General features: G+C 32.8%; 1 long non-coding RNA gene across 1 annotated transcript; it reads right to left on the minus strand.

Moving 5' to 3' along the window:
* Nucleotides 1-3,117: 3,117 nt before the first annotated feature.
* On the minus strand, nt 3,118-3,671 carry LOC123667827. Its single transcript, XR_006745480.1, has 2 exons — nt 3,538-3,671; nt 3,118-3,212 (listed from the first exon to the last, which is right to left on the minus strand). It is a non-coding gene; the product is annotated as an uncharacterized LOC123667827 (long non-coding RNA).
* Between the last annotated feature and the right edge of the window lie 8,402 nt (nt 3,672-12,073).

The raw sequence follows: 12,073 nt of genomic DNA on the forward strand, positions 1-12,073 counted from the left end.
CAAAATTATAAAAGCGATATTGTTTGACAGCTTTATTCAAATAGGCCCCAAGAGCACTTTCGAATCGTCATTTTACAAATTAAAACTTTAAAAATGATTATTATTTTTGTAAAAGTAAAGCTACCACCGATTCGGAATGTTTATTCTGCAAAGAAGAATCGGCAAGAAACTCCGCAGTTTCTGTACCCCCCAGTCGCCTCTTACGACACCCACAGGAAGAGAGGGGGGGTGGCTATATTCTTTACTGCCGTAACACAGCATACCTATTGTTCAACCATTATAAATTCAATCATATGTCTCGCTTTAGATCATGTGGTACTGCACCTACACCAGTGTTGCCAACCCGAATTTAAGAAAATTAGTAGATTATGTGCCAAATGTTGGTAGAAGTTGGTAGAATGTAAAATGCAAAATTGGTAGATCTACCACCTCAATTTAGAAGATATTATAAGATTAAAAATGCATGAACTGTTCTTAAAATGTTTATTTTTGCAAATTATACATATATTTATTGAAATTTTTTAAATCTTCTGCGCTAGACTGCCAGTTGTTTGCTATGAATCTTTTAGTACGCAACAATCCCTCTAGTCTCCGTGCAAATTCTATTTCTCTGGAAGGTTTTGCATATTATTAATTGCAGAAAACAATCTCTCAACGTTGGCGCTATTATGTGGAAGTGCGAGTAATTTTCTCACGAATTCGCATAGCAGGGGAAAAAAAGGAGACCGGTATCCTTTTTTAAAATAAAAATGCTTCCAGAATTCTTTAGGTGTAGGAACCACATTTTTTTCTGTGAAATGAAATGTCATCTACTATCTGTCCAATTCGGTCATGTTTTTGGTCATAGTCCTAAATATAATTCAGTGATATGTCAAACTAATTAAAAAATAGGTAGTTTTTAGGTCTAGGGTGGTAGATAGGTAGACTGAAGTAAAAATTGGTAGATCTACCAAAAAGTTGGTAGATATGACATCACTGACCTACACATCTCTGTCATTTATATAATTTTGTACCGAATAATATGCTTTGGCTATTAAGGTATATGTATTTCAGTGTTAAAATTTTGCACATAACATTAATGATTTATCAATTTTTAAAGTCGGTTGACCGTTACTAAGACTCCTATCCATTGGTCACAGAGCAATCATAATTAGTAGACAAGGTTTTCACGCTGTGACCGCTGTAAAGGCAAATAATACAATAATATTAATTTGATCGCTATGCTAGCGATAAGACCGCCTTTGTGATCTGTATTTGTAATATATTATTGTTTTGATTTTGGTTGTGTACAATAAAGAGAGGTACAATAAAAAGATAAATAAATAAATATTTAAGTTAGTGATCGTGATGTAACGAACGTAGTCTCTTTTGCCTTTTTTCGATGCTAATAAGTTATTGTTAGACATAATATTATTTATATTTTTAGACACCTTCAATGAGAATAAATTACTTGCAATAAACCGTTTTCTATACAATTTATTAATAATTAGTAAGTGTAAATATAAATAAAGTAATATAAATAAAGTAATACCAATAATTTAAAATGTGCTGTGTGGCTACGGCACTAAAGAATTTAGCCACCCCCTCTCTTCCCGTGGGTGTCGTAAGAGGCGACTAAGGGATAACAAGGTTCCACAACCATCTTGGAACTTAAGAAGCCGACCGATGGCGGGATAACCATCCAACTGCTGGCTTTGAAATACAAAGGCCGAAGACGGGCAGCAGCGTCTTTGGTGCGACAAAGCCAGTACTGCGGTCACCAACCCGCCTGCCTAGCGTGGTGACTATGGGCAAAACACATGAGTTCACGTTATTTTTGACGTAAACTTGTGGAGGCCTATGTCCAGCAGTGGACTGTATAGGCTGTAATGATGATGATGAATAATTTAAAAGTGTAAATATGATTATATGTACACTTTTAAATTATATCACTGGTGTTAACATCATTCATAAAGGCAAGGGCATCCATATGGGAAAGAACAGGCTCCAGATGAGTAACCATCGCACAGAGGGTGATTTGACCCAAAAAGCTGGTCAAAATTCAAAAATTCAAAATTTATAAATATTAGAAAATTTTGCTACATAGTCATAGATAAGGACATAATGAATGATATACCGTAAACTTTCATTCACTCTTGCTTCGTTAAACATATCAGTCAATCGTCATTTTACCGTCTCGTTTAGATCGTCTTTGTTCTATACGGTTTGCTGCGAAAAACAATTGAAATTTATATTTTATTCGAAACAAGATTAAGTGAAATTGAACTTTTTTATGCAATGGACCTTTATGCACCAGGTATGTTTAATTAATATTTATTAGTAACTTGGTATTATATTGCTCAGTATCTTTAGAAACAAGTTTTTTTTCTAACTACCTTCAACATATTATTTATTTTATTCAAAGATTAAATACTTAAGTTTTTTAAATATGTTTCCCGAATGGTCCCAGCTTGTATTTTTTTTCTACTATTAACCTAATGAGTTGTGAAGAGAATTACATAAAATTTAGATGCCACTAAGTGCCACTTTTGGAATGATATTATTTTTATTCAATTGACTCTTTTACAAAGCAAAGTTTTATTTGCGTTCAGATATTTATTTACCGTATTTTATGGTTGTAGGTTCTTCTAGGTTAACTGTTTTATCAAGACACAGTATATATATGATGACTAAGAACATAAATGAGAAGACTTTTAGCGAAAAAATAGATAAGGTACAAGAAATAATAATAAATAAATACAGTTTAAATAGTAAGGAAAAGAAAAAATTTATCATTAAATTTTCAAAGCTAAAGTCGGAAATGAAGTCACGATGGATAGCTGCAAAAAGAACAGAAGATAAATTTTTGAAAACGAATCGAGATTATCAATGACGAGAAAAAAAATATCAAGTGTTGGTCGTCCCTCTAAAGACTTTGAAGTCTTATCGGAGCGTAGCAAACGTCGCGACGTTTATTGTCCCTTGCAGCCAATCTCGATTCATTTTCAAAAATTTATATTCTGTTCTTTTTGCAGCTATCCACTGTGACTTCATTTCCGACTTTAGCTTTGAAAATTTAATGATAAATTTTTTCTTTTCCTTACTATTTAAACTGTATTTATTTAATATTATTTCTTGTACCTTATCTATTTCTTCGCTAAAACTCTTCTCATTTATGTTCTTAGTCATCATATATATACTGTGTCTTGATAAAACAGTTAACCCAGAAGAACCTACAACCATAAAATACGGTAAATAAATATCTGAACGCAAATAAAACTTTGCTTTGTAAAAGAGTCAATTGAATAAAAATAATATCATTCCAAAAGTGGCACTTAGTGGCACCTAAATTTTATGTAATTCTCTTCACAACTCATTAGGTTAATAGTAGAAAAAAAATACAAGCTGGGACCATTCGGGAAACATATTTAAAAAACTTAATACATTTAATCTTTAAATAAAATAAATAATATGTTGAAGGTAGTTAGAAAAAAACTTGTTTCTAAAGATACTAAGCAATATAATACCAAGTTACTAATAAATATTAATTAAACATACCTGGTGCATAAAGGTCCATTGTATAAAAAAGTTCAGTTTCACTTAATCTTGTTTCGAATAAAATATAAATTTCAATTGTTTTTCGCAGCAAACCGTACAGAACAAAGACGATCTAAACGAGACGGTAAAATGACGATTGATTTATATGTTTAACGAAGCAAGAGTGAATGAAAGTTTACGGTATATCATTCATTATGTCCTTATCTATGACTATGTAGCAAAATTTTCTAATATTTATAAATTTTGAATTTTTGAATTTTGACCAGTTTTTTGGGTCAAATCACCCTCTGTGCATCGGTATCAGGTGTCTACGATAACAACCGGGACCAGCAGCTTTACTTGCTATTAAATTCCGAGTTCGATGGGAATACGTACAAGGACATACACACCAGTAACAAATATTTGTTCAAATATATCTTTCCCGAGCGAGAATCTAGTCCAAGACTGTCAGCGTCAAGTAGACCAGATCTTACCACTACATTCACCATAGCCGAAAATTACATTTTTTTTTTGTATAAATACATAATTATAAAGTTTCGGCAAAGTCTTATGAATAAAAAAAAAAAAAAACTAGCCAGCAGAATATAGAGCGGTCTTATTAAAGATTCAGTTTATCTAAAACTTTGTCAATTCAAATAAAAAAATAGTAACGTGGGAGTCGGGTTTTCGCGATGCTTTTGGTAATTTATAATCGGAATGCCGTTTAAATGCCATGTGTCGAGACGATGTAGAAAAGGATTATTTATATACTAGCGTCTCGTCCCGGCTTCGCAGGGGTATTTAACAAAAAAATCAATTATATTTTTCCCTGATTTGTTTGATAATATAATATAGGCTATGTCACTCGCGGATAGTGTTACTTCAACATCAATAGTGAAATAATTTTTTAAATCGGTTCAGTAGTTTCGGAGCCTATTCGATGCAAACAAACAAACCATGAAATCTTAAGTTAAGCTGGGATTTAACACTCAAAGGTTGTCTGGAAGAAATTGCTTTAAACGATAAAAATCACCTTTTTAACCGACTTCAAAAAAGGAGGAGGTTACTCAATTCGACCGTATATATATATATATATATATATATATATATTTATTTATTTATTTTTTAATGTATTATGATCGGGGATGACTCCGTCGTTTATGAACCGATTTTGATAATTCTTTTTTTGTTGGAAAGAAGATATCCCTAGTTTAGTACTATGATGATAAGGTAACCAGGATCTGATGATGGGATCCCAGAGAAATCGAGCGAAACTCTAAAATCCGCATAACTTTTTACTGGATGTACCGATTTTGATGATTTTTAATTTAATCGAAAGCCGATGTTTATCATGTGGTCACATTCGATCATCGAGATCTGATTACAACTTTAGGAGTAATCTGTGATAATGCGTATTTACTTGACAATTTTTTTGTCTACCTACGTTGTATTACTTGTCGATATAATTGAAGTCGGTTTTTCTTCGTTTGCCTGCAAACACAATTATTATAACTAAAATAAAAACGTACAAATAGTAGTTATATTTAAACAAGGAAAATTATATTTAAATTCGTGCTTGGAAACTTTACAACCTGTTTCTATTCATGTTGAACCAAATGACACTCGCAGCTTCACCCGTGGTGAGTGTCATAGTTACTAAACCTTAATTACGATGTGATGTGTCTAAGTCATGTCTTTTTCTTGATATTCAGTTGTTCCAAGAGGCTATAGGACACACAAACACACACATATAGGACATATTTCTACAGAACATAGGTGGCTTTAGTTCATGTAGTTCCTGCGTGTAGTAATAATAATATAAATTGTAAAAAAAAAAATGGATACATAAACACAAATGTCGATAATAGATATTTTGACAATTACAAATATTAGTAATACATTTTTAAATTTTAATTTGCAGCTAACCTAAACTAATACAGCGCCTGGGCGCACCAAACCCCTTGGACTATAGATAAAGCCACTCTTTCACCGTCTATAGTCAATGGTGTTTGACTCTTGTTGTTAATACAGCCCACCCTCAAGACCTCTGGCTACCTTACCAGAAACACAACACAACTCTACTGGAGGCATACGTGACATTCACAAAAATCATAACTTTTAACATAAAATAAATTTTATAATATGACAAATAAATTGCAGTAAGAATTATACCAACATTTCCTCCGTTAAGTAGCTCTTTTGCGTGGATGCGGTGAGATAAGTAAATTAAGACGTGAGATTAGATTTAAATCTAGATGTTATACTATTATCTCTATCTGATTGATCGACCTAGACGTCTTGTCTACATATATGTATATATTATGTGCAAAAGGTGCGGGATGCAAAAACTACGGGCCAACACGAACAGCATCTTATACATAATTTCTAGGAGGTTAGATTGCTTATACATATGTGAGTCACCGCTGCGCCAGTTCGAATGAAACGAAGATGTTTCCAGTCAAATTTAGTTAATGAGAAATTGTTACTAACAAAAACGAGTCCTATGCTACTTGATATGAACCAAAATACAAACAATATAAAGAGGATATATAGCTGATACAAACGAATTCGTTTGCATTACCAAATACAGGAACAATTTTTCACTCTTTCTTAATCGAAAATTATTATTTATAATATGCGGGTAGGTACGTGAACAGTAACATTCATCGCCTTTACAAGTAATGTCTTGATCGTATGCGTTTACCTCAGTCTATGGATGTCTGCAACCCCAGGACCACTGTAATCGCGTTGCTATCTGGCTACCTTACTTACCATAAAAACAGAACTTCTTGAAAGCAGTGTTATTTAGCTGTGATCTCGTAAAGTGGAAATACTTCCTCGTTCAGAACTGAACGTCTGAAGTCTGAACTGAGGTAGGACACAGCAGGAATTTCCTGCTCAAAATTTGGAGTAGTGAGACTGGGGGTGAGAGTGAGTAGACTGGGGTAGTACCTCGACCTTACAGAAGATGACAGCTAAATAATACTGTTTTCAAGCAGTATTGTGTTCATGTTGGTGAGTAAGGTGACCAGAGCTCCTGGGGGAGATTGGGGATTGGGTCGGCAACGCGTTTGCGATGCTTCTGGTGTTGCAGGCGTCTATAAGCTACGGTAATCTCTTACCACCAGGTGAGCCGTACGCTTGTTTGCCAAAAAAAGTCAGGCTGTTCGAATTTTTAGAAGAAAAAAATATCCATCCATCCAAGATTAACGTCAACAAACAAAACTATTTCACTTAATTATATGAGAAAATCAATTATGTATATTTAATTATAGCAATAGATGGTCTTAAAAATTTACTAACGAGAAGAACGAGACCTAGGCGTTATCTTATTTAAATGAAGTTGTCTTGATACCGATTTAAAGCTGTTAAAACTAGTCTTGATTGAATTCCGTAAAACGTTAAAAATGTACAAAAATTTTAGAACGAAATAAATAATTAGAATCGTTTCGAACTAAATAAATCCTTGAAAGAAACCTGTTCAAAGTTTAACGTTCTTAGTTAACAACAGGTTACCTAGGAACGCGCTGGTGTCGTGAAAAATAATTTTTTTTGGTAGTCTTATTTCTATGCTTTAATTGATGATGTGAAAAAATTGTCGCATCGAGTTTGGAGGCTTCAATGATATAGACTTGACTGGTTCCTTTGTGGATACCAATTAGCATAGGTTTTCTTTGGCTTTTTTTGTGGTTGAACTTTTGAATTTTTTGCGTCGTAAAATCTCTGCTGTTTCGGCCCGTGTTGAGTTAAAACTTTAAAAATGCTAATTATAAATATTCTTGTTGTGGTTATCCTTCCTGATAGTGGAGTTATATTACGTAATATAGCCTATTATATCATTGACTTAATAGTTTCAAATGCAAATTGTGTTTTTAAAATCGTAGGCAAGGGCGTAGTGAAATTCACAACGCTACAACATTTCTGAAACATGCCTTGGAACTTACTTACTTTTAATATCACGTCTATAAAAAAATAAAATAGATATTTAGAATTGTGTTTGCAGGCAAACGAAAAAAAAAACCGACTGCAATTATATCGATAAGTAATACAACGTAGGTAGACGAAAATTAGTCAAGTAAATACGCATTATCAAAATTTACTCCAAAAGTTGTAATCACATCTCGATGAAATTTAAATGTGACCACATGATAAAAATCGGCTTTCGATTAAATTAAAAATTATCAAAATAGGTACACCCAGTAAAAAGTAATGCGGATTTTAGAGTTTCGCTCGATTTCTCTGGGATCCCATTATCAGGGTCCTGGTGTCCTTATCATGGTTCCAAACTAGGGATATCTCCTTTCCAACAAAAAAAGAATTATCAAATTCGGTTCATAAACGACGGAGTCATCCCCGATCATAATACATTTAAAAAAAAATAATAAAATATATATATACGGTCGAATTGAGTAACCTCCTATTCTTGAAGTCAGTTAAAAATTTCTAAATACAACAACCTTATGTGACAAGACTATAAATCTATTTAATTTTATGGATTAGGTACATAGATATTACAATTTGCACTATTTTTGTGTGTTAAATTTATCGCGGCCTAAGTTTTTTTTTTTATTTAATAATAATAATGTTTAATAATATATTTCCAAACTTAACCTACTTACAATGAAATAAAAATATAAATACAAATGAATACTAAAGAAATTATATTACGGTACCGTCACAATTTAATAAGTATTTTTGCTACAAGTATTTATTTATACCTATTATTACCCTATTATTATTATTACCCTAAAAACTCCAAGTAACAAAAAAAGGAACAATTAGTTTCCAGGTGTAGTTCGAAAGTTATAAAGCTGAAAAGTAGTTTTTGCGGAACGCTACAATATTTTTTTTGTAGATACTGTTTTGTTGAGAGTAACATAAAATGTTAATAAATACAGATCTGAATAGTTAAATAATAAATAAATAATGTTCCTAAAAATCAGCAAAAAAATGTTAAAATCATCATAAAAATAAAACGCTTAAGTTTATAAGAAAAAATGTAACGTGTTAAATATCAAGGACGGAAACGGAGTCAGGTTTTATTATATAATACTAAAGAGGTTTTAATTGCTTTCTTTGTTTTTTTTGCATATTCTGTGCAAATATAATCTATAATAATAATAATAATAAATCCTTGAGTTTGATTGTTTGTTTGTTTCACTGAACGGGCTTGTCTTGAGACCTAATGAACCAAATTTAGTTACGTTTTCCTTTAGAATGTGTTTGATTTGGAATAGTTAAGTGGCTATTAAACTTAATGCGAATACGACAGTGGATAAACAGTAACAATCAATATCACTGCCTAAAAAAACAACGACATTTTTAGACTTTTCTATAAAATTAGATCCTAAAGGAAGTCTCTTTGATTCGATAAAATTGGTAGACAAAATATGGCTCCAATATCACATACATGTCTCTAGTCCCATAAAAATGTGATCGAGATCTGATGATTAATTACTTTTTGAGTAATCTTTGATAACGCGCACTACGCGATTACTTGTCTATATATGTAATTGAAGCCGGTCTTTTTTCGTTTGCGTTTACAATCATACTTTTACCGCGATTGTCATTTTGAAACTGTCGATATTTCCAATTCTTCTTCTTCTTCTTTAAAGACTGGCTTCATCAGCTTTTCACCGATGATTTTGCCAATGATAAGTGCTGAAAGTGTATTAAAGTCCGGAGACAGGGTCCGTTTTTGACAGTACAATAATTCCATACCTTATTTCCAATTAATCGCTCGTGACTATGGCGTCTGCTACGTCATTGAAATATTGGGAGTTCATCATTACAGCCTATACAGTCCACTGCTGGACATAGGCCTCCACAAGTTCTCGCCAAAAATAACGTGAAATCACCACGTGTCTGAATCATCACGTGGGTTGGTGACCGCAGTACTGGCTTTGTCGCGTCACGTCTGAGGGGTGGCCTCGCTCACAACAAGGCCACCCCTCAGTCGTGTGTGGTCGCGTTGTCAGGCCGGCCGAAGCCCCCCGACTATTGGCCGGCGACCCCATTATTACGGATTCTTCTTCTTAGCCCTTACCAGGAGTTTTGGCCAACATTGCTCATCACAGGACCTTAACGCGACTTGAGAACATTGCTATTTAGCTGTGATGTTCTGTAAGGTTGTTGTTCCAAATTTTGAACAGGATATATCCTGTTATATACCGTACCTCAAAAAACATTTCTTTACAAGGGAGAAAGCTTTGAGGTGCTTTCCCAGTCAGGCTGCTCCGAATTTGGGGCAAGATATTTCTTGCTGTACCGTACCTCGACCAAGTGGCTGGTCAACAAGTAAGTTAGGATTAACTTTCGAATGTACATCCTTTATTACAGTTAAATATACATATTCGTCGCCTTTCGCCAATTTCTTATCTATACAATTTTTTACCGCTCAGATTTAAGAATCAATGAGTAATAATTATTTGACGTGCGAACTCGACTCTTCATTTCTTCACATAGTATCGCTGTAACGACGGATATTCTTATGGAGGACTTTTTTTTCTAGAAATTATTCAATAATTGGCCTAGAAATAGTTCGAAAGCCGGATGAATATATCTTCAATATCAGATAAGATGAAATATAAATTACTGTCACACGAGGTTTCGGTAACGGTATACTGTTTAATCTTAGTTAGTAATGTTAGTTACGCACAATATATAAATATAAATGGAAAATCTGTAACATAGTAACTAGTTATATCTAAAAAATAAATAGAAATAAATAATACATAGAAACGTGCTTAAGTTCATAGTTTTCGTTGTCAAACTATACATTTTTGGTTGAACACAATGTAATTGTTACTCTACCCTCACATTAATTATTGTTATTTGTTAAAATGTTATTACAAATAGTGTACTTGTGATGAGCATGCGATGTAATTTTTGCTTTAAATATGTAACGAAGGAGACTGACATCTGAGATACAGGCTATACCTAGTTTAGATGTCCTGATGAAAATAAAGAAATGTAATGTAAAAGTATTAAGTTACATAAATAAGACAACTGAGGTAGGGCACAGCAGGAATTTCTTGCTCAAAATATGGAGCAGCCCGGCTCGAACTTACAGAACATCACAGCAAAATAATACTGTTTTCAAGCAGTATTGTGTTCCTGTTGGTGAGTAAGGTGACCAGAGCTCCTGGGGGCATTGGGGATAGGGTCGGCAACGCGTTTGCGATGCTTCTGGTGTTGCAGGTCTATAAGCTACGGTAATCGCTTACCATAAGGTCAGCCGTACGCTTGTTTGCCGACATAGTGACATAAAAATAATAAAAAAAGTTTAATTTTAATGTGTTCTTTACGGTCTTGAAGGTTAGTTGTGTTGGTTGTTTTAAATAAGACTTGTGAAAAGTGAAGTGAGTGCTCATATGTGAGATGGATAGCAGTCTCACTCTGAAGTTATTCCGTAAGAATCGTTAAATTTTTCAAATGAATTCTGGAACTGTGATATGAACGCTAGTAATAGCATAACAGCGTATTTTGTCAAATTAGTAAAAAAAATATATTATAAAATCCTATATGTTAATTTTGGATGATTAATTCAGCTAACAAAAACAACAATTTTCTGTACCTATAATGATATGATTATTAATAAAAATGCCATTAAATTTCAAGTTCTGCGTTGATCACCCGCACTCGTGGCGCCATCTATGTTGCATTTCGTGTTAAATCGCCCATTGGGTGTTGTGTTGTGCCAGTGACAAGTGTGTTTGTTGTTGTGTGTTGTGCGCTCCTGCGTGTTTTGTTGAGTGTACTGTGCTTAAAGTGCATTTATAGGACATGCACATGGCTTTTACACTGGTTTGTAAAATATTTTAATGTGCTTTTAAAGCTTCTTTCTAGAAAAATCGAATAATAAAATTAATTACAATTAATTAATTGATTTATAGACGAATATTTTTGTGACTAGTTCAAACGGCTAATTTAAACATTCATAAATAACATTTAATTAGTATGGTTGTTTAAATGCCATCCGTGCATTTTACATTGATTTTAATAAGATGATACCAAAAAATAAAGCAAGTTTTAACGATTATTACTTTTTTTATAGAAATATTTAGAAAATATTATCTAATAAATTTTGCCTGTTGATCTTGTTGAATAGGATTTGTTTAAGTTATTTTATAGTGAAAAAAATAGTATCTATATGCAACGAATATACTCTTAAAATTAGTAGCATAATAGTTATTCTAACTTTACGTAGAATAGACGCAACTTTACTGTACTGCGCATAAATTGTCTCAATGTTGGGCAGAAACTTCTATATAGGATTTATATCGCCACACTTCTCCATTGAATGTCGATATAAGCCAATATTAGCCGATATAAAAATAAAATATTAAAAAAAAGTTACTGTAAATTCTCTTGCCGGTTCTTCTCAACACAATCGACGTTCCTAATTTTTCTTAACTATAAGCTGTAGTGAGAATTATTATCTATGACTACATAATTTAATAAAAACTTTTTGATATCTATATTAATTAATAATGAAAAAAATATATTTGTGTCTGATTGTAAAAGTGTTTTTAACGAAGTGTTAAATGTAAAAATA

This window comes from Melitaea cinxia, chromosome 29, assembly GCF_905220565.1.
Source record: "Melitaea cinxia chromosome 29, ilMelCinx1.1, whole genome shotgun sequence".
Taxonomy (NCBI): Eukaryota; Metazoa; Arthropoda; class Insecta; order Lepidoptera; family Nymphalidae; genus Melitaea; species Melitaea cinxia.